General features: G+C 45.4%; 1 protein-coding gene across 1 annotated transcript in view; it reads left to right on the plus strand.

Moving 5' to 3' along the window:
• Positions 1-22,872, plus strand: part of SLC7A10 (solute carrier family 7 member 10) — a 48,594-nt gene that overhangs the window by 10,070 nt on the left and 15,652 nt on the right. The gene's annotated exons all lie outside the window — the stretch shown is intronic.

Consider the following 22,872-nt stretch of genomic DNA (forward strand, 5'->3'; position numbering starts at 1 on the left):
AGCATTCCAGTCATGGGGGTCAGCCTGTACAAAGGTACAGAGAACGTAATTTGAGCATCGTGTGTGAGAAACAGCAAGAATGTTGACTTGGCTGGCCCAAAGAGTGCGTGAAAGGGAATAAACCTGGAAAGATAGGTTAGATCCAGGTTGTAAAGGGCTTTAAAGGCCAAATAGAGAAGTTTGTGTTTGATCCTAGAACCTGTCAGCAAGCACTGAAGTTTATTGAGTAGCAGAATAACTCCGTCGGATCTGTGCTTTATGAATAATACTTAGAAAACTGTATGGAGTGTGAGTTTGAGAGCAGAGAGGCTGGAAGCAGAGAGAGCAATTAAGAAGCCATTATAATAGTTCAGGAGAGATGTCATGAACTGGTGGGTGGGTGGGGTGGGGTAAATACTAGTAAGTACTTGGGAAGATGTGGAGAAGCTGTTATGGTGACTGGTGACAAAGACTCAAACCTAAATTAGTGCTGGGGTGGGCATGTATGAGGGACATTGGGTAGTCTCTGCAGGGCCTGTCCTTGTATCCTAGAGTCCGGGGGCTTAGATAACAAAATTTGAAGGTGTTGGGGCAAGGGGAAGAAGGACTGTTAAAATGTGCTCAGCTTCCCTTCAGGCAATGGGAACTTTATGCTGGATGGACTGAGTTCTCAAACAGCACAACAAACACCATCCCTTAATTAGCTCAAAAATTTACGTGTGGAAACCCAAGATTTAGATAGCTTCAAACTCAAAACCAGACGTGATTGGGGGGCATCGCCCGAGGTTTGGGGTGATGACCTCCAGTGAAGGGGATTAGATTCCAAACTAGGTTCACCCTGACCTCCTTGTCTCCCAGCGTGCAATTATGACTACCACATTTTCTCTTCCTCCCTCATTTCTCTCTTAGGGCCTCCAGAAACCTTGGCTGGGAAGGGGAGGGGGCCGTTCAAGCCCCATGTCACACACACGCACACCTAGACTGTAGACCTTTCCTTCCTCCTTCTCCTGTTCCCATCCATACAAATCATCCATCCTAAACTGCATCCCCAAAGGACCCTACTCTTTTCCGCAAACATCCCCACCCCCATCCATGTTTTATCCCTCCAAGGAACACGGTGCTTCACCCAGTTAAAATGCACCCAAGGAATGTTGCTAATGATGCAGTATCAGCTGTCTGGAGGATGGAGTTCAGATATTAGAGATTTGAGGTGACCAGACCAATAAAGAAGACTTTGTAATAGCCCAGGTCTCTAGGAGAAAGGCAGAGGAAAGGTTTTTCCCAAGGGCAGGGGAGTCTTCCATGATTCCCCAAAGATACCTCTCTCAAGCCTTACATTAATGATACTTCAGTAGATTTCCCTGTTCTCATTGACATTTCCTCTCAGATCTGCCTACTCACTTTAAGATTAACAAAGACCTTTCCTCACGTGTTAGTCAACGAATACAAGTAATATTTCCCCCATTTTGCAGATGAGAAAATTGAGGCTGCAAGAAGTAAAATAATTTGCCCACGTGCACAGGTGTCTGACTCAGTCCTGTTTCTACCAGTGAGTCCCGTCTCCACTGAGGATTCCAGGGCCTGAAACCATAGTCTTTCTCAGAGGACCACCACATGCTTCCCTTTCTCCTTTCCCCCATCTGAATTCTCTCCAATCCCTGGGCTCAACCTGCATGAATATGAAGCAAGAATTTTATATACATGTTGGGCTAGATCTGGTCCCGACACTCCTTTTACGGGGAGGGAGCCTACTTTAACAGATAACTGATGAAGGTACCACTTCCCCGATCTCTCTCTTGGTGACCTAAAGTTTGCTGAGCTGGAATGGGGTGGGCATGGAGATGGAGATGGAGGCAAGGGGCAGTGTCTAGTCTCTAACTAAGGCTGGAACAGTTGGTGGAGAGAGAGCAGAGCTCCCAAGGAGCTTGGTCCTGGGCCAAGGGCCAAGATCTTCATGCCAGCTTGAGATGGAAAGAAAGTGGGTTAGGCAGAGGGCCCTATGTTGGGGGGTAGAAGGATCCATTAGAGAATCCTGGAAGGAGCTAGGCCAGCACAGCCCCCAAAGGAGCAGCTCAGATCTTCCTGCCAGGGCTCCGGCATCCCCCTGAACTTCTGTCTGCCCACCCGGGGTCCTGGTGAGAATCCAGAAGCACAGAAGTCCCTCTTGCCCAGCCCAAAGACCTATGTAGGGTATGGCTCAGGCCCCCTCCACTAATGACCACCAGATTTCTTAAAGAATTAGAAAGGGAGGGTGGGGTGGGTTAAGAGATTCCTTCTCTGAACTCTCTGGAATCCTCAATGCGGGTGTGAAGACAGCAGAGGAAGGAAGCCCAACTTTAGGAGTAAGTTCCCACCTGTGGGGAGGTGAGTTCACAGTATGTGCCCTCACTATCTTTGTCCTCCCCCCAGTCTAGCTGATGGGGCCTCACTCAAGCTCTCGGCCTCTCCATGACATGCTTCTGTATGTACAGCAGGGACCACAAACATACACTTACACTCACGGATCTCAAAGGAGATTTTGTAAATTCCCGAAGTCATACCCATGTGCAGAAAGAAACACATGCACAGTACAGCTCTAGCTATGTGCATGTCAGGCACATGTATGTGATTTATCATATCCTATCTCACATTTCTATAGTTCTTCAAGGTTTACAAAACACCTTCCTCACGACCACCCTGCAAGGTCCAAGTATTATCCCCGTTTTACAGAGGAAGAGATTGTCTGAGATAAGTTGGGGCATCATTCCCAAGGTCCCAAGTGAAGGACTGGTAGCTCTGGGATATGAACCCAAATGCCTTCAGTGCTAGTCATGGGCTTATAGATTCTGAGTTGGAAAGGACATCAGAGGCCATCTAGCCCTCTTCTTCATCTTACAGATGAGGAAACCAAGGCCCAAAAAGGTCACAGGTAGCAAGTATCAGAACTGGGATTTGAACTCACTGATTCTGAAGCCAAGGCTCTTTTCCCTGCACCATACATACATAGTGTGTGTGATGTGTACAATATGTGTGTGCGTGTGTGCCATACAATGTAGGCACCACACATATCTATAATATGAATAAAGTAAGACAGCAATCGAGTGCTTACTAGATTCCAAACACCGCAGGATGTGCTGGGGAATATGAAGAAAAGAAAGATAGTCTTTGTTTTCAAGGAGCTCATGTGCTTAAGCTCATACATATGTTTAGTGTGATACACATGTGCTTATATGGGTCATGTATGAGGTGTACATTAAGTGCCCTTCATGTGTATTTGATGTGAAGCTGTACACATCATACATACACGTGCAGATCTGTGTCTGAGCTGTCGTGGCCCAAAGGGTGCTGCTGGTGTCAGGGAGGCCTCCAAGGGTCTTGGCTAGTGTTTCTCCCTTTCCCCCAGCACCTCCTCTCTGTAGAAAACATCTTGTATCCTAGTGAATCACTGTCTAGGCACAAGTGGATGGGTTCTCCAAAGAATGTATGTGTGTGTGTGTGTGTGTGTGTATGTGTGTGTGTGTGTGTGTGTGTGTGTAAAAGGGCGATGTTCCTAGGGAAAACTATGCTGTAGAAAGAGAAGGATTTATCGTTCTCAATCTAGAGACTGCAGGTCAGTGCAGTAAATAAGTGCCTTGAATGCTAGCTGGCAGACTCAAGGTGAAGTCCCTATTCTACCATTTCTAGCAATGTGATCTTTAGAGTTAACCTCACTTAACTTTGATGAACCTGTTTCCTCATCTGTAAAGTTATTTATTTTTCAGTCATGTCTGATTCTTTGTGACCCCATTTGGGGTTTTCTTGGCAAAGATACCGGAGTGGTTTGCCATTTCCCTTCTCCAACTTATTTTACAGATGAGGAAACTGAGGCAAGCAGGGTTAAGTGACTTGCCCAGGGTCACACAGCTAGTAAGTCTCTGAGGCCAGAATTGAACTCAGGTCTTCCTGATTTCAGGCCCAGCATGCTATTCACTGAGTTATCTAGCTGCCTCATCTGTAAAATGGGGGATAATAATGTCTGCCCCGACCTATCTCATAGAATTGTATAAGGAAAGGACTTCCTAAGCACCTGTAAGGAACTATAGGAATTCAAGCTATTATTAGAGTTATCTGTCTGAGAAGTTAACACTTTTTGGGATGATCAGTTTAGATGCAGAGATTCCATGCTAAATGTAAATGGGCCTCAGGGAGTGTTAAAAAAAATGCCTTCCTGAAAAGTCTCCTGAAAACCGCAGTTACTGTATTTGCCCCTCCCTGGACTTGTCTGGGGTGAGGAGAGGAATGGTTGATGGAAGGTTTGAAACGTTTTCTTCCTGGAGGTTTGTCAAAGCTGAGTAAAGGCAGTATTGGCACAGGAAGTTCTGAGGAGCCAGATCTAACCTGGGGTGAAATTTGTATCCCCCACTGAGATGTGAGACCAGGATAAGAGACCTGAAACTTCAGCAGTCCTGCAGGGTGGGGCTGGGGCCAGCTAGCATGGACAGTAAATGCAAGGGTTTGAGTCACCATCATCCTGGTACTGTCCTATTATTAAAGGGGGTGAGGAGAGGGGGCAAACCGGGACTTTTGTCCAGAGGTATAGAAGGATTTGCTGCCTGGACAGGATGCATTTCCTTCTGCTCCATTCAGATGTGGAGACCAAACCAATCCTGATCCAGCTGTGCTGGGAGCAATCTTGCTTGGGCCAGCCTTGGGTTTTTGCCAAGCCCCAGTTTGCAGATGCGGCCCCAGATCAATGGGGGGTGGAAGGGAGCTAACTGACCTGCCTGTGGGAATTGGCTGGTCCCTTAGTTCTCAGGGAGTTCCCTGAAGAGCATAGACATATGGACTTTGGGATCAGGATGAGCCTTTAGAATCACAGGCTGTCAAAGTTGGACATCATGTCCTCCAGCTCCCTTATTCTGCAGATGGGTAAACTGAGACCCAAAGAGGAGAAGCAACTTCCCCAAGATCCCTACTGCAAGGTACAATCCAGGCTTTTTCTGAACAATATTGTTGACACCAGAGCGACCCAGACTGAGGACTCTGTGCCCTTGGACATCAACTCCCCTTTAGCTTCCTCCGTCTTAGAGCCTATTTTCTGGGGCAGGATCTAAAGGTATCTCTTAAGTGGAAAGGAAGACTGTCTCAAGTGCAGTGCATCATCTGGGCTCTGCAGGAGGGACCAAACCCAGAAGAGCCTTATTTCTGACTCCCCAGAACTAAATAGGTCAGCATCAGGAGGACTGGTAGCCACACAGCACTGGGAACAATGGCCCTTTCATGCGACTGCAGCGGGCGGCTGCATAAGCTCCATCAGGCCAAACATCTTAATGTGATAAACCCCCCAGACCAGGGCTGAGGGCATGCCTGCCCAAGCACCTCAGGGAGGTAGCTAGCAGGGGCGGTGGGCTGTAATGGACACAGTCCCTGACGACCGAGCCCTTGGACTCGAGTCCTAACTCCACAACTTCAGAGCTGTGTGACTCTGGGCAGGTCACCTAATCACTCTGGGCTTCACTGTTCAGATTGGGATGGGATTAATGATATTGGCACTACCCAGTTCACAGGGCTGTTGTGAGTGAGGAAAGCCCTTTGTAGCTTTCGGGTGCTAGAGAAATGTGAAGAGCAGCCACCACAATAATCTCCAAGTTACAAGGAGCAGAAAGCTTTGGAAATCCAAGGATCTCGCCAAAGAAATCCCAGTCATGTGGGGACAGGGTGAGATACATGCCATCTCCCAGCATCCTGCCCGCTATGAGAGGATGCTTATACCGAGGATGCAGAGATGAGCTTACATCATGATACTTTGATCCAACTACAAAAACACGCATACAATAGTCTGCATGGCATTAAGTGTAAAAGCAGCTTCTCCCAGGATCCCTTCTACCTTAACTCCAGAAAAAGATGAAAAGAATTATTTTTCTATAACCATCACCATCATCACTATCATCATGCTCAGCATTGAGGTCTAGTGGATTAAATGAAACAGCCTCAGAGTCAGAAAGATGTGCGATTCAAGTCCCGTATCCGAAATATACTGGCTGTGTGACCCTAGGCAAGTCACTTACCCTCTAAGTGTCTCAGACAATTCACCGAGCATTATAATTTGCAGAGAAGGCACCTTCTAAAAGAAAGTTCCTCACTAGAAGCTCCCTACAAGATGAAAATAAAACATTTCCAGTCCAATGATGATAATTATTATAATAAACAACCAAGTGACTCTTGTGCCCATACCTAGCCTGCCCTGGCTGAGAGTGTGAAGTGGTCCTGCCTGGGAACACGTCAGTCCCTTCAGCATTTGCTACTGTTGATCATCTCTGTTGATAAACACAAGTGGGAGGCAGAGATAGCAAAGGTAACTTTGCCGAACTAAATTAGGCTCCAGCCTGACTTCCATGGAATCTTTGAATCCCAGAGTGGAAAGTGATCTCAGAGGGCTTAGGCCTGAGCCTCTGCCCTCCCCTGGTTCTTTACAGCCTCCTCCTGCCACCCTATGGATCCCCTTGTCCTAGGCTTTGAGAGCTAGCAAAAGTCAGACCCTGTGGTGCTGTGGAAAGTACATTGAATTTGAAATTCCAGAACCTGCATTCAAATGCTGGCTCTCCTTTTTGTTACCTGAAGTTCATGTGCTTTGGATAGATCATTTCACTCCTTGGGACCTCCCTAAGAGGAGGTTGGATTAGATTGCCTCTGAGGTAGCATCTGGCGCTAAAACTGTGGTGTAGTCCAACCAACACAAGAATCTTTTCTACAAGATCCATGGTCATCAAGCCTCTACTTAAGGATAGTACACATCGGTGTCTTACTGAGCCCCTAGTCCTGCTCTGGGCTGTATCGTAGAGGAGAGAGAAGTTTTTTTGTTGTTCAGTCATGTCTAATTTTTCATGACCCAGTTTGGAGTTTTCTTGGGAAAGATACCCAGCGTAGTTTGCTATTTCCCTCTCTAGCTTATTTTTTACAGAAGAGGAAACTGAGGCAAATATAGTTAAGTGACTTGCCCAGAGTCATACAGCTAGTAAGTGTCTGAGGGTAGATTTGAACTCAGGAAGATGAGTCTTCCTGACTCCAGGCCTGGAGCTCTATCCACTGTCCTACCTATCTGCCCTCAAAGAAAAGTCAGAGACGTACACATCCCTGGGTGCTCACAGTGTGAATGGGGAGATGAGATTCATACACAACTTAGGGAACACTAGGAGGCCAGCGATAATCGGGTGCTAAGGGGTGTGCTAGGGATTTTAAGATGTCAGAGGAAGAGCCTGGTCATCTTGATCTTCCCCTAAGTCCACTCCAAAATAAATTCAGGGTTTAACACAGGGCTTTACCCACAGCAGGTGATCAGATAAGTGAGAAGGAAGGCAGGGAAAGAATGAGGGAACATTGCCTGCCTTGGATCTCTGTGTTACCAGTGAGCAGTCTCACAGAGCAATTGGCAATTTGTCCCTCAAGCTGACTGTCCTCCTTCCCTTAGTAACGCCTATTGATAGATACTTTAGCCAAAAGAGGTCCCCTAAGGCTGAGCCATGCCATGCTGACCCCATGTATCCGCCTACTCCAGGCTCTTTCTGCATCAGGAAAGGAGCTAATATAGCTCAATTCCCTTCTTCCCTCACCCCTTCCTGAATGTTAGTTGAACTGCAGGCACCACCTGGCCCTGGAGCTCTGAGGGTTGGACAGAGCAGGGTGGATGCCAATTTCCCTGGTAGTTCCCTAAGGGCAATGGCTTTGGCACCAGCGGGCAAATGGCCACTTGGTTTCTCCTTCACATCACAGGCAGCCTGGCCTGGCCTGGCCTGGTCCAGCCCAGCCCAGGGGGTGGTCCCTAGAGAAATAGTACCAAGGATTGAGGCCAGTGGTTCAAAGTAGCTTGTGAATTGAGGAGGTGGAGAGGGGAAGGAGTACTAAATGACTGCAGCTAATGAATATGAACTGAATTAGCTGCTGGAACTGTTCTGTGACCCACATCTCTCTCCCCCCTCTCCCTCTTTCTCTCTCCTCCAGTCTCTCTCTCCCTACTTCCTTTCTTCTCCTCCAGTCTCTTCTCTCTCTCTCTCTCTCTCTCTCTCTCTCTCTCTCTCTCCCCCCTTCTCTCTCTCTCTCTCCCTCTCTTTCTCTCTCCTTCTCTCTCTCTCCCTCCCTCTCTCTCTCTCTCTCTCTCTCTCTCTCTCTCTCTCCCCCTCTGTTTCTCTCTCCTTCTCTCTTCTTCTCTCTCTCCTTCTCTCTCTCTCCCCCTCTCCCTCCTTCTTTCTCCTTCTCCAGTCTCTCTCTCTCTCTCTCTCTCTCTCTCTCTCTCTCTCTCCTTCTCTCTCTCTCCCCCTCTCCCTCCTTCTCTTTCCTTCCCCTGTCTCTCTCTCTCTCTCTCTCTCTCTCTCTCTCTCTCTCTCTTCTCTCTCTCTCCCCCTCTCTTCCCCTCCCCACATCTCCACTCTCTCCTCTCCCTCCCCCCCATACAAGCTCAGTCTTAGACAAACCTAATTAAATTTCTCCTGTTGTCAGAAGACCTAGTTAAAGTCTGGATGCTTGACTGAACAGGAGGGCATAGACTATTTTCTCCTTCAGAGTCTGCCTCAAGTCCTGCCTTCTGCAGGAAGCCCTCCCTGGTCTCTTCCTTCTTTGGATTCCTGCAGCACCTAGAATCTGAAGCACCCATTTAGGCATTCACTTATCACAGCCTGCTGCAGGACAGCCTGGTATAGTGTCAACAGTACTGGATTTAGAATCAAAAACCTGGATTCAAATCTTGCCTCAGACACTTAGTAGCTTTAGCTGTGAGACCGTGAACAAGTCACTTAATACAGAGCCTCGGTCTTCTCACGGGTATATGTAAGTAATATTCGCATGGCCTATCTCACAGAATCATTGTGAAGAAAGTGCTTGTAAACCTTAAATGTCTCTATAAATGTCAGTTATTATTGTCTACCCCCTCCTGCCCTCGTCTAGAAGCTCCTCAGATTCAGGCACATGGGTGGGATTGCAGAGGTCAGCAAATGCTAGCTGAGTTGATGCCACATGTTCCACTTCAACTCAAACATGCCTCCCCACTTTTGAAATTCATAGTGATTGTAAGACGGTATACCCACTGTGGTCTAGGCACCGAGGGGGGGAGACAAAGTAATAGCTCACTTTTCTATCAAGCTTAAGTTTTGCAAGGTGCCTTCTTCAAAGTGTTACCAATCCCATTTATAGCTTGCTTGCCCAAGGTTACCCAGAGCTAGACTCAAACCAAGAATTTATATTTAACAAGAAATGGAGATACTGTACCTTGCCTTCAGGAAGCTCACAGGAAAATCAAAAGAAGTCAGAGCCAAAATGTGGAGAGCAAATGCAGTTGAAGTACAAAGTACTGTCCTGGTACAGAGTCTTACAGGTATGCTTTGCTCTAAGAAAACACAATGTGTGGAAAAACCCAAATTTAAAAACCAGAGAAACCAAAGGGGGTTGGGAATGTATGGAATAATTCACTTTACAAAAGGAGTCTTTCCTCAGAGCGTCTTTTCTTATCTGCTGATACTAATTCTCTGCCTGGAGACAAAGACCCCCTCCCCCTTCCTTCATTTCTTAAACATGGCCCAGGAAACAACCTTCAGGGTGAATGCTGGATTTAGAGTCTGAGACCCTGGGCTTGAATCCAACTCTGCTACCTAATAGACATAATCTTAGGGATAGGGAATAGGGGTTAGTCATGTGACGGCTTTGGCATAAGGAACTTCCAGGTGAGGACATTCCCTCTGCCAATGCAGATGAGCATCTCTTCCGCAACTTGTAGCAAAGGGAGTTCCCTAGAGCGCCAAGAAGTTAAGTCACTCGCCCACGATCATCCGAGAAGTTAGTTCACCGAGGACAGTCTTCCCAGCTTTGAGGTCAGTTTTCTATCCAATTCACCATCCTGCCTCTCATAGTGGATGTTTATGTGGTGCTTTAAGGCTTATGCCTTATAGGCATCATTTCATTTGGCCCTTCCAACATCCCCGTGAGACAGCTAGGTTCTATTATTATCCCCATTTTCCAGATGGGGAAACAGAGGTGAAACAACTTGGCCAGGGCCATAGATCCATTCGACTTCTAAGATGAGATTTGAATCCAGGTCTTCCTAATTCAAAGTCTAACACTCTATCCATAGTGTCCCCCTGCTACTTACTCTCTCTATGATCTCCAAGAGTCAGTCAAGCATTTGCCATGGGCATGTCACCTCGTGCCTCTGTTGCCAAGTCTGCACAGTAATAGCCTGGTACTAGATGATCTTTAAGGCCCCTTATTGTGAAATATTTTAAAATTTTTTTAATTGGAGGGTGAGGGGGTGGTTGATAGTGGGAAAAGAGGAGGACAAGTTTGAAATACTTTCTTCAGGGAATTTAATTCAATAAGCATTAGTTAAGTGTTGATTCTGTACCAAGCACCGTGCTAGGAATATGAATCAAACAATCCCTACCCTTGAGGAGCTCATGATCCACTGGAGGAATAAATTTGTTTGTGTGTATGTGATAGGGAGAGTGGAATACAACAGGCATATGAATAAGTAAATATAAAATATATACAAAGGGGCAGCTAAGCGGTGCCATGGTGCACGGAGTGCTGGGCCTAGAATCAGGAAGATCTAAGTTCCAATACAACCTCAAACAGTTACTAGTTGTGTGACCCAGGGCAAATCACTTAACCCTGTTTATCTCAGTTTCCTCATCTGTAAAATGAGCTGGAGAAGGAAATGGCAAACCACTCCACTATCTTTGCCAAGAAAAGCCCAAAACAGGTCACAAAGAGTTAGACATGACTGAACAACACCACATGCAAAGTAACTTGTGGGAGGAAAGCACCCAGGGTTATTTTATTTTATTTTCAATAAAGTGTTTCTATGTGTTCTAAGTCCTCTAATTCTTTTTTTTTAAGTCCTCTAATTCTTAAAACTGACTTGACCAAGGGACCACAGCAAGTGAGTAGAAAAGAAGGAACAATTAATGTGATCCCTTCCTTGGTCTTTGTCCTGGGGAGGCTAGGAGGTCAGGACTATAGGAAGGAGGCCTGGCTCCATCCTTGCCTTATGGAGGCCTAAGAGAAGTAGCTGAACTCCTTCATGCCTAAGGATTTTCCCTGGACAGAAGGATTCCTACCTGAGTTGGGGAGAGTGATATGTATCCCTAGTGGTGATGCAGGTCCTTCACAATCTCTTTTTTTTTTTTTAACTTTGGTAGGAATTCTGAATCACAGCCCAGCCTGGGTCTTTACAGAAAGTTTGAAAAGATCATTTCCTTCCAGAACTGATGGCTGGCTGAGGGCAGCAGGCTTTCCGGCTAGAATGGGCTTTCCAATTTCTTCTTCTTGCCCTGTAGTAGTGGACGGGCCGGGGGGTGGGAGGTCCTGCCAAGGGTTTGGAAGACTGTGCCCATTGTAACTGTAGCCAGCCCCCACAGACCTCACTAGAACTTAGCAGCAGCCTTTGCAGGAGGGGCCCTGGGGCCACAAGCAAAGCTGCTACAAATGCATCAGGTGAAGGCCCTCGTTCTGCAGGCTCCCCACATAAAAGTCCTAATTAATCCCAAGCCAATTGTGGCAAACACCCTGCCCAGCCTGGTCCTTCAGGCCAAGAGTCCTGAACCTTCCTTGGTACTTCCTAGAGACTGTCCCATCTTTATGTAGCCCCTCATGACTGTTCTGGGCTGGGTTTCCGAGGTGCTGCACCAGGGTATGAACAGGGAAACAGCCTGGCCAAGACTTGGGAAGAAAAGGAAGTTGCCCCCCAGGAGTGAGGAGGCCAGCTGAATGCTAAGTCCTGCCCCTGCCAGACTTCAGCCTGGCCAGGCACCCGCAGTCCAGCTTAGCTCCTGGCATGGTAGCTGCCACCTTCCAGCTCCGGGTGTCCTGGCCCAGGCATGGCCTCCCTTACCCACCCCCCAAATGTCTTCTTGCACAACCTAGGAAATTAGAGTGAGCTTGCTACACTGCCCCCCCCCCCCGCTGCCATTTCTGAAAAGTAATATTAGAGGCATCACCAGCTCCTAAACCCAGTGTGGTTTTTAGATTTGCAATTTTGATATCTCAAGTTCCTCAGGAGAGATCTACGTACCATATTAGTATAGCATGTAACATTATATAAAGCATGTATATATACTATAACATAATATAATACCATGCAAAGGTAGCAGCTGCACATATTATCCACAGAATCACCACATTCAAAAGTTGGAAGGGCCCTCAGTGGTCTTCTGGTCCCACCCAAAAGAAGCCCCTCCCAAATACACCTAATAAGGGTTTATCCAGCCAAGACCTCCAAAGGGAGGGAATCCAGAACCTCTCAAGGCCACCCACGGCACTTTGGGATCATTTTAATCATTCATCATCTTCGCGATTTTCAACCGTCACTCCCATAGGACACGTCTAGTCTCTCTTCCACATGACAACCCTTTAAATATTTTAATTTCGCCTTCTGGTCCTCCCTGAGTCTTCTCTTCTCTGGGCTAAGCATTCCTAATTCCTTCAGCAGATCTTCATATGATATGGACTTAAGGCCCTTCAAGGTAACTGTCATCATCACCAACTGTCTATTAGATACTTCCACCTTGATGTCCCCAAAACATCTCAGAGTTCACCACGTCCAAAACAGAACTCACAATTTTCCCCCTTAACCCTACCCTCTTCCTAATTTTCCTATTTCTGTCCATTCCAGTTTCCTGGCTGGTAAAATCAAAGTCATGCTCAACTCCTCCATCTTCATCTCCCTCCATATCAAATCAGCTGACCAATTTTATTCATTCTCCTTCCATAAAATCTCTTAAATTCCTTCCCTGCTTTCCTTGTTTCCACACAGCCTAGATTTCCCCTGCATCCCCCTTCCATCCCCCCTCCCAGAGCCATTTCTTGTAACAAAGATTTTTTTTTAAGAGGAAGAAAAAAACAATTCAGTAGAACCAATCAACCCTTTGAAAAAACACTGACATTCTAGGAAATGTTACACATTTGTAGACCCTGACTTTTGCAAAGGAGTTGGGGGGAGGGAAGAGATGTCTTCTTTGGGACCAAGGTTGTTCCTCATATTTTTGCTATATTTAGTTTTGGTTATTTGTAGACATTGTGCATTTTGTTTTCTCATCACTCTGCATCCGTTCATGTAAATCTTTCCATTCTTCTCTGTATTCATCATGTTCTCCATTTCTTACAGCACAGCAGTAGTTTATTCCATTCATGTATCACAATGTGTTCAGCCATTCCCCAATCCATGGGCATCTTCTTCACTTCTGGTTCTTTGCTACAATGAAAAGTGCTGCTATCGATATGTTGACATCACTGTGCCTTCCTCAATGCGGGCTGAGATGGCATTAGTGCTTGTGTTCTTGGCTGCCAGAGCTTACTATTGATTCGTACTGAGCTTAGAGCTCTCTACAACCTCCAGATTCATTTCACACAGACTGCTGTGGAGCCACGGCTCCTCGTTCTGTACTCGAGAAGTGTTTATTACATGGCTCTGCGGGCCTGGCTCAGTGCAAATTGTTAAAGGGTGGGGGGTGAGGAATGAGCAAGAAAGGAGTAGCTCTTTTCCATTGACATTTTTTGCCTTTACCTATCTATAATTCTAAATATATCCCCCTTCCTCCCGAAAGTCATCACTTGTAACAAAGAGGAAAAAAAAGAGAAAGAAAAGGCTTACCCTGAGCCAAGTAACTTGAGGACCATCTGCCTCAGCTCTCTCATCTGTAGAATGGGGATAATAATAGCACCTACCTCCCAGGGTTGTTGTGAGGAAACAAGGGAGATAAAAACTGCAAAGTGCTTAGCACAGTGCTTGGCACATAAATAGTATTATTTAATAATGTAATAATAAATATATAAATAAATTTAAAATTAATAACTATATACATAAATAATAAAATAGTATATATACTATATGTATATTATAAAATAATGAAACAGTATTATATATAGTATATAAATATAAATAAATTATAAAATAATATTATATATACACTATATGTATATTATAAAATAATAACATAGTATTATATAGCATATATAAAATAAATAATAAAACAGTATTGTTATGAAAACATTATTCTTATACTTTTGTGCAGAATAGGCTAGGGAAGACTGATAGTGGAAGAAGGAAGACCAGCTAAGAAGCTGTTGCAACAGTCCATAAGTGATGAGGAGTTGGACTGGATTGTGGCACAGGGAGTGGAGAGGAAGAGGGTAGCTAGGAGGGAGACTGAACAAGTAAGCTTATATAAAGCTAGATGGTGCAGTGTTCAAATCCAGCTTCAGATACTGACTAGCTGTGTGACCCTGGGCAAGTCACTTAGCTTCTGTTTACCTCAGTTTCCTCAACTGTAAAATGGGGATAATAGTGTATGTGTGTGTATATGTATGTATATATACATATATGTGTATATATGTGTATGTGTGTGTGTGGATGTATAACAGGGTTACTGTGAGGATCAACAGATTTAATGTTTATAAGGCATTTAGCACAGTGACTGGCACATAGCAGGTACTATATAAATACTAGGTAATATTATGAAAATCCACAGGAGTCAGTGACAGTCAGCTTCCACCTTCCCTGCTTATTTCCTCCACCCTCCCTTATTCAGCGTATCCTAAAAGTCTTGGTATAGTTTTAAGCTTTGTAGCTTAAAGTTCTGTTAAGTTTAGAGTACTTTAAGTACTTTTAAGTACTTAAAGCTTTAGGATCTAGCACTTTCAAAGTCTGTGATTCTGTAGATAACATAGGCAGCTTGCTCCCTCACAGGCTACTTTTAACAAAGTCATTTGCAAGCTTCAGAATGTCATAGAAATGCCATTGAGGAGAGGGTTGACGGATGCCGTATAAATTATCGATGATGTGATAAGCGATACATGATTTTAGTAATTTTTAAGTTTTAGTAGCTTAAAACTGCACTAAGACTTTTAGGACACCCTTTTTGGGTGCAAGGTGACCCCAGTGATGTGAAATGGATTCAGGTGCACCGGACACTGCACACCCTGACACGAGTCAGTCAACAAGCACTTATTAAGTGTTTATGATTCCCAGGCACTGTGTGCTTAGCACTGGCTATAGCAACAGACATTCTGAGGTGATGAGGGGTAGATAAAGTCCTTCCCCTGGAGCCTTGTTGACTCCAAAGTTAACCCACATCTCTGCATCTAGGTACACCTGGGCTGTGGAACACTGATCTCAGGCCGCCAGAGCTCATAAAGATGTACCTATGTCTCTGCAGATAACTAGCGGGGCTCCACGGAGAGGGGCACCCTAGGCTTACTTCATCAGTGTCAAAGCCAGAGAAGCCACGTGCTCTGACCTCATCCTCAGAGCACCTTCTCCAACTCCCCAGGCCCTGCCCACAAAGCCCTCTACATAGCTTGTGGCTGGAGGGAGCATGGGGCGTAGTGACAAGAACCCCATGCTGGGGATTGACAAGAGATGTGGGTTCAAATTACAGCTCTGACATTTATTAACCGTATGATTCTGGGAGAGTTAATTAGACTCTGGGCCTCAGTTTACTGGCATGGGAATAATAAGATTTGCATGACATACTTCACAGGGTTGTTCTAAGGAGGATGTTTTGTAAATCTTGATGCCCTAGAGAAAGGAAAGCAGTCATTACTAGGCATCCTTGCACAAAAGAATACCTAGAGATGAGATGGGCATGAAGTAGGCACTTGACTATTGATTGCTGATGGATGGTCAGTGTGAAAATGTTAAGGACTCAGGTCTTGATAATATTCTGAGGGGCCAATTTGGCCAGTCCCCTCCATCTATGCAAAACTCATCTAATTGATCCTAGGTGGGGTTAGAGGATTATTCATAAAGTTCTACATACTTCTCTTGCTCTAATCTCATTGTACATAAAACTGCTTAGTCACCTTCACTCTCAGTAAGTTCTTTCTGTTGCCTTAACTAAATCCCTTCTACAGAATTGTCATCAAACTTCTTCCTGACCCTTCCTAAATCCGTAAAGTAGTCTAGGTCACTGATTTGCATCGGCCCACCCTGATTGATCCCTCGCTTTGCTTTGTGGGTGGGTAGGTAGAGGAGGGATACTTTCAGTTACAAACCCCCAGGTTTTTAGCTTCCAGTGATCTCTGCCAGTCCAGCTCTGGGTGGCCACCACCTCTCTGTGCTTCCCCAAGGTCACTGATTTACAGGTACCCCCAAACCACAACTCCCTCATTTCTCCATTTTGATGTGACACTCCTACCTCCAGCCCCACCACCTACTTCATTGGGATACACCCATACCTATTGGGTATGAGGTCCAAAACCCAAGCCATCAGCCTTCAGGGATCAGGAATTTCCTGACTACTGGGTGGGCAATTTCATTATGAGAATGACCCTTGGTCAATATTAACTAAAGGAACTAATTTTAAAAATCTTTATGGGCTAGGCCTGGCCTAATCCGATTATACATTCTTACCTCCCCAAATCCACTTGGTACTCCCCAGTGGGGCTCTAACTGAGGGTCCTGTTCTTACTTGCTAGGAATTTAACATAAATGTTTAAATTAAAGTTAGGCCACAAGTTCATTTTATTCCATAATTAGTAGCCTGTGCCATAATGCTAAAGCCTCCCTGAGGCCCCAAACCATCCAAAGCTTCTTTTAATTGTACTTCATTGCAAAGAAGGAACCCCAGTACCTCCCAGCAAAGGCTGGCACACAGTTCTGCTCAGCACCTGCCCCACTCAATGCCTCCACTCCCCTAGTGGGGAGGTGGGGGGAGCAGGAGCCATCATCCCTCTACAATCATATTGGGATGTAGGTCCCTGGGAGAGCTTGACTGCAAAGCAGTTCTTCCAGCCAATGAAAGTTTATGTACACCATTCAGACCAGCGTATGTCTCATCATCATTCCTATTCCCACTGAGAGACCCAGAAGATCTCCATAGGGTACTCAACCATAAGACAGTCATTTCCATAAATTAATGCACCACCCTCCCATCCCTCCTGAGAAGTGTCTTGAGCTCTCTGCTGTTTTAAAGATTCATATGGAATACAGGCAGAAAAGCAGATGGAAAGCAGCAGAAAAAAATGCAAGTCAGGAGATGTGGGTTCTGGTATTGAGGCCCCATTAATTCCCACCCTACACTTGGGCACATCCTTTCCCCCCTTTTCCCTCTTCCCATCAGTTTTCTCATATAAATGAAGGGAGTTAGGATTCAGTGGTCTATCAGGACTCTCCCAATTCTGACAGGCTGTGTTCTAAGGTCCTTCTCAGGATACCATTGTGTTCTAAAGTCTCCTAGTTTTGACATTCTGTGCTCTAAGGACTCTCCCAGGTCTTGTAGTCTGTGTTCTAAGGTCCTTCTCAGAATGCCAGGTCCTTCGACTCCAATTTAGCATTTTTTCCTTCTATACCATGCTTACATTGAGGCATAATCTGCCTCCTCATAATTATTGCCCTGTAGTTTTAGTTTTATTCTTCCTCATGATAGTCTTTCAAATAATCAAAGATACCAGTAATTCCTCCCTCTCTCCTCTACCTCCTTCCCAACCCCAAGCTTCAGGTTAAACATTCTTCAATTCCCTCAGCTCTGCTTTTTTAAGGGCTATGTTCTAAGGTCTCTCCTAGTTTTGACATTCCATGTTCTAAGGATTCTCCCAGGTCTGACATTCGATGTTTTGAGGTACTATCCTGTTCTAACATGACTGTAAATAGGAAAAATCGCTGTCGCTGCTGCTACTACTGCTGCTGGCCTTAGAGTTTCTGCGCACTTTTGCTAATGTCCACGACAGGAAAAAACAATTTAAAAATTCATAAATCCTGGTTCTGTTTATATTCCTATCCTGAAGGATAATTAATTGCTAGCTAGACTTTGACTACAGGTGTCAGTGGGGGATTGAATCATCTTGATTCCCAGCAGCTCAGCCCTTAAAAAAGGAGAGAGTCAGTTGAGGGAACTGAAGAAGGTTTACCCTAAAGCCCGGGACTGGGAAGGAGGTAGAGGAGAGGGAGGAATTACTGGTGTCTTTGATTATTTGAAAGACTATCATGAGGAAGAATAAAACTAAAACTACAGGGCAATAATTATGAGGAGGCAGATTATGCCTCAACGTAAGCATGGTATAGAAGAAAGAAAATGCTAGATTTGGAGTCAAAGGACTTGGATTCAAATCTCAGCTCTGCCTCTTACTTCCTGTGAACCTTGAGTAAATCACTTAATGTCTCTGGGTCTCTGTTTTCTTATCTGTAAAATGGGGGTGGGGATGGGGAATTGGACTAGATGCCTTCTGAGTTCCCTTCCAGCTTTAAATTTATGATCCTATGACAATCCTTCCTCATTCTGCACCCCAGCCCTTGTTTTCTTGGAGAGAGCATTCTCTTTTTCAGAGGATAAGGCTAGAACAGGATAGGTTACCAAGTTCTGCCAGCAGGTGGTGACACCCTCATACTTCTCACCACACAAAAACACAAAACAAAACAAAATCACCCACAAAGACTCTCACAATACAACAACACAGACACACATACAACACAAATATATCTCTGGGCTTTTATCCGGTGGTTCCTCTGTTTTCCATCTGGCTACGTTCCTCACCTCTCTAAGTTCATGCTGGTGGTGTTTACCTGACATGTAAACCTTATTGTTCTGTGACCCCAGAATATATCTCCTGGGTGGATTTACTGTTAGAACAAACATGTCAAAGTGGGAAACAGTTCCTTAAGTTTTCACCATCATCACTTGGTCCTGAAGGCAAGTGTGGGGAGATGGTAGAAGGAGAGAAGTTGTATCTATACGGATCCTCTCCTCTCCAAGTACTTGGTTTCATGAGGAAGCTGGACTGGAAGGACATGATTTGGGCCCTACCTTAAGGTCTCAGGGCTATCTAGCATGAGTTCCCTTTTCTCTGCAATTCTTTACATTAAGTCATTTCAACATCTTTCCTCATTCACTCTTCCTTTGTACTAGTATCAGAAGAGGTGGCCATTCTTGCCAAGTTCAACCTTTCTATTTATAATCTTCATCCCATTCCCGCTGATATTCCTCTGGAGCTTTCTCCATTAATGTTCCCCTGCCCTGACTTTCACTCATTCTTCATCCACTGGCTATTTCTTGGATGCCTAGAAACATTCAGTCAGATCTCTCCCAGCCTTTCAAAATAAATAAATTAAACCATCACTTGATCCTGCCCAACCTCCCCAAGCTGTTATCCCATACCTTTCTTCTCTTTCATAGTCAGACTCTTAGGAAAAGCCCTCTACATTCATGTCCCCCACTGCCTTACCTCCCACTCACTTCCTAACTCCTTTCAATTTAGTTCTGATGTTATCACTCAATTGAAACTGCTCTCTCCAAGATTAGCCTTGATCTCTATCTCTAAATCCAATGTCCTTTTCTCAGTCCTTATCTTTCTTGATCTCTCTGCAATATTTGACACTGTTGACTACCACCTCCTTCTAACTACTCTTTCTTCCTTGGACTTTCATGACACCGAATGAACCCATGCTAAAGCATTTATTAAGTGCCTTCTATGTATCAGGCACTGTGCTAATTGCTGGGGGTACAATTACAAACAGACAAGTTTCTCCCTGCCCTCAAGGTCCTTACATTCTAATGGAGAAGACAACACATAAATGGAAGCTGGGGGAATGCATAGCATCATGGTTTGGAAATAGCCAGAAAGTAACATGGAGACCCCATTCTAGATAAGGTGGGGCAGGAATTGTATCATATTTCCAGGGTCCCAGGGTTAGAGTCCAGGTTCCTATAGGAGGGAAATGAAGGGAAGGGCTGAAGTATGGGTGGTTTGTTCTCTTCTGCTTCTCCTTCTACCTGGCTGACTACTCTTGGCTGTATCATCATCCGTCTTCTGCTGCCCACTGTGTGTGGGTTTTCCCTCATGTTCTGTGTCAGTGATCTCATCCACTGGATTCAGTGATCCTCTCTATGCAGACGACTCCAAAATCTACATATCCTGCCCGCATTTTCTCCTGAGCTCCAGTCTCACATCACCAGCTGCCTACTGGACATTTCCAACTTGACATCCCACACTCGGTATCTCAAACTCAGTGTGTCCAAAACAGAACCCATTGTCTTTCCCCTTAAAACGTTCCCTCTTCAAAATGATGCTATGTCTGTCAATGGCACTGTGATCCTTCCAGTCACCCAGCTTAACCACCTCAGTCAGTCCTGACTTTCTCACTCTCCTTCATCCTCCTCATGGCTGACAAGTGCTATACATTCTACCTCCACATAGTCCTCTTTTTCCCTATTCACATAGCCACCCTAGTTCAAGATTTCATCACTTTTTACCTGGACTATTGCAGTCACCTGTGAATTGGTCCGTCTCAGGGCAGCTAGGTGGTACAGTGACTAGAGCATGGGCCCTGGAGTCAGGACAACCTGAGTTCAAATTCAGCCTCAGACACTTTGATACTTGATAGTTATTAGCTGTGTGACCTTGGACAAGTCCCTTAACCCCTATTGCCTAGCCTCCCTCCTCCAAAAAAAGTATCTCCTGTCTCTCCTCTTTCCAGCCCATCCTCTAGAACAAGGGTGGGGAACCCTCGGCCTTGAGGCCACACGTGGCCCTCTAGGTCCTCAAGTGAAGCCCTTTGAACCCAAACAAGGCCTCAAGGCCATGGGTTCCCCACCCCTGCTCTAGAAAACTGCAAAAGAGATCTTTTTAAAGCACAAGACTGACCATGTCGTTTCCTTCTTGCTCAGGAAATTTTAGATGTTCCCTGTTGTCTCTAGCATAAAATATAAACTCTTCTATTTGACATTTTAAACCCTGCATAATCTGTCCCTAGCCTGTCTTTCCAGACTGATTTCACGTTATTCCCCTTCATGAACTCTACCTCCGAGGCAAACTGTTCCCTGTGCCTGACATTCCATCTCCCATAGCCATAGTTAGCTTAAACTGCCTCTTCCCTACTCTGACCCCCTCCCGCTCCCACTTACCCCCTGTGCATGAAATGTTCTCCCTTTTCTCCTCTGCCTCACCTAATGTCACCCTAACGCCCTCCAGGACACAGTGCAAGTGTTTCTGACTCCCCCCAGATGTTAAGTGGCTTTCTCCAATTAAGTTAATTTGTATTTTCTTCATAAATATTCTTTGTTAACTTATCTGTGTACATGCTGTCTCCCTCAGTAGAATGTAAGCTCTTTGGGAACCAGGGCTGTTTCCTTTTCCATCTTTGCATTCTCATCACCTGGCACATAATAAGAGCTAACTGCTTATTGAATCGAATTGCCAGGACACTGGATTCAGGCTCAGGAAAGGAAGTACCAGTACCAGGCTGTAGTTGCTGGAAGCTGGTGTTCCTTGCTTGCCAAGAAACTCAGTTTACTTGTTCCTTGCATAGCAGCATCTCTGTCTGACGAATACTATGGGTGTTGAGAGGTGGGAGATATCATAGGTCTGAGCCTGTTATGGAGAGGCTGTTACTGGAGCTGGACCTTGAAAGACAAGCAGGATTTGAGCAAGCAGAGAGGAAAGACACAATCTCTTGTCCAGAAAGGGATGAGTTCCAGCCTGTGCTGATCATAAAACCCAGGAGTTCTCCCTCTGTGCCCCCTAGATATTTTTCATAAAAACAGGTTTAAAGGCTGTACTACTTCACTTCTACTTCAGTTTCCTCATTTAACAAAGGAGAAACCCAAGGCCCAGGGAAAGAAAGGTTTTGTCCTAAAGCCAACAGAGCTGGAATTCAATCTCAGGTCCTCTGATCCCAAATCCAGTATTCTCTGTCCTGCACTGAAGTCTATGCCTCCCTCAAGATTGGGGGACAAAATGTTTTCTCAGCAGCATTCCAGAGCCATCCTAGATGTTGGAGAAATCAATGGTGTCCTGAGACAGATGCCTCTTCTTAGGGAACCTTCCCTCATCACACATGCCCGCAGTGGCCTCCCCATCTCTGTATTCATACCCCATTTTTAATCTATCTCCCTCACTCTGTCACTCCCCACACCTCACACACTAAGTCATTCTCCCAACCCTAACTACCTCAGTTGCTAGACACTGATTGGCTGCCAATCAATGAACCACAAGAACAGCTCAGTGTCAGATCAAGGAAACTTTAAATCCCCCAATTCTATTCTCTCCACCTGTTTCCATCATCTCCATCAGCATCTTTCCATAAGAGCTCCAGAGATGATTCATCTGCTTCACAAGCAGGAGGTTCCAATGTTAATCTTTGCAAATCAGTGGACAAAGGCAGCTTCAGGGAAGGTGCTGGATCTGATGAGGAATGGCAGGGGGTGGGGTAGGGTGGTCCTTTGGGCCTATGCAGATTTCAGGCACTTGGGCAAACACATTGCTCATTCTCCTGGGAGACTTCTTGGCTCAGAGATCCTCACCAATGCATTGCCAAGCAAGTTGGCAGCTTCCGTAAGCCAGACCCTTCCCCTGTAAATAATAATAATGTTCTTACTTTGTTTACAAAACACTAGACAGTTTACTAAGTGGCTTTCACAATCATTATTGAGAAACAGCATGGTGGACTGGAATGGTCCCTTGATTTGAAGGTAGAGGACTTGGATTCAAATTTCCATTCTGCTGACTTTTTACCTGTATAACCATGGGCAATTCAATTTCCCTCTCTCAATCTAACTTTCCTCCTCCAGAAAATGAAGGGTTAGCAGGTCTTTTCCATCTCTGAGGCCAATCAGCCATATGATCCTTGCTCTTCCAGGTCCAAATCTAATAATCTCATTGGGTCCTCACAAGAGGTGGACAGGGAATGCCACACAAATGAAAGCACAAACTGACCCAAGGACCTAAGATGCAGCCTAACGCACTAAAAGATTCTGTGGCATAGTCATAATCAGGAATTCTTGTGCAGGGTGCAAATTCAGCTGGGGAGTATGGTGTAGAGGATGGTCTGACTGGGGGTGCGTCCGGTCACCCTGGAAGAGAAAATGGCCGGTCTCTCTAAGAGTCCTGTGCTTGCATCTTGAGGAAGGGTAGAGGGACCAGGGAAGGTATGCCACGGCAATGGGACTCAGGGTAGTAGTC

Source organism: Trichosurus vulpecula, chromosome 3 (assembly GCF_011100635.1).
Source record: "Trichosurus vulpecula isolate mTriVul1 chromosome 3, mTriVul1.pri, whole genome shotgun sequence".
Taxonomy (NCBI): Eukaryota; Metazoa; Chordata; class Mammalia; order Diprotodontia; family Phalangeridae; genus Trichosurus; species Trichosurus vulpecula.